General features: G+C 44.8%; 1 non-coding gene across 1 annotated transcript; it reads right to left on the reverse strand.

Annotated features, from left to right (window-relative positions):
- Nucleotides 1–433: 433 nt before the first annotated feature.
- On the reverse strand, nucleotides 434–540 carry LOC121826512 (U6 spliceosomal RNA). Its single transcript, XR_006068781.1, has one exon. It is a non-coding gene; the product is annotated as a U6 spliceosomal RNA (small nuclear RNA).
- Between the last annotated feature and the right edge of the window lie 488 nt (nucleotides 541–1,028).

Below are 1,028 nucleotides of genomic sequence, written 5' to 3' on the forward strand. Positions count from 1 at the left end.
GGCTGACAATTACACTGGGTGTTCAGGAAACCTGTGTACCAGAAAGCCTTTCTTTTTTGTTCGTTTGTTTTGTTTTGTTTTGTTGGGTTTTTTCTTTTTTTTTTTTATTAAGAAATTTTCTACTCACTCCACATATTATCCACAGATCCCCCCTCCTCCCTCCTCCCACCCCCTAGCACTCTTTCCCAAGCCACCTCACATCCCCACATGCCCCAAATCAAGGTCTCCCATTGGGAGTCAGCAGAGCCCAGCACACTGAACCTAGGCAGGTCCAAGCCCCTTCCCACTGCACCAAGGCTGTGCAAGGTGTCACATCATAGGCACCAGATTCCAGAAGCCTGCCCATAGTCCAGGGACAGATCCCGAGCCCTCTGCCTGTGTGCCCACCAGGAAGCCTTTCTAAGGTGTGCTTTTTTTTCTTTTCTTTTTTTTAAAAAATATGGAACGCTTCATGAATTTGCATGTCATCCTTGCGCAGGGGCCATGCTAATTTTCTCTGTATCGTTGCAATTTTAGTATATGTGCTGCCGAAGTGAGCACTAGGGTGTGCTTTTAAGCATAGATTCCATATTCTATGGACACTATTTTGTTAACAAGAAGAGTTATCCAGAGGCAGAACTATGGAAGTCAAACAATAGGGGTAGAACATTGAGAGCTTCCCCAACACTACAGACATTGATGGATTATGCCCTTGTTTTAATTTTGGCAGTTGGTGCTGTGTAGGTGATGGATTTTGCAGCCTGAGTGGTACTTCCACCATGGAATATGGTGACATCTCACACATATTCTGGACACTGAAGCAGCTGGCCAAAGCCAACATTTCCTGACAGAACTTGTCAATCACATTCCTCATGCAGAGGTCACAGACCAGGTTCAGATGTCAGATTTCTCCAAAGTTTTAGGCAGAAACTGATCACAGGCAACCTTGGGGACCTGGAACTCAGGTTGTACTATTTCTAGAGTTCACTAACAACCATACTCTTTTTTCTTTGACTTGCTCGAGAACCCTAGTGTCTTAAGGTCTTGTC

Source organism: Peromyscus maniculatus, chromosome 6 (genome assembly GCF_049852395.1).
Source record: "Peromyscus maniculatus bairdii isolate BWxNUB_F1_BW_parent chromosome 6, HU_Pman_BW_mat_3.1, whole genome shotgun sequence".
NCBI classification, from domain to species: Eukaryota; Metazoa; Chordata; class Mammalia; order Rodentia; family Cricetidae; genus Peromyscus; species Peromyscus maniculatus.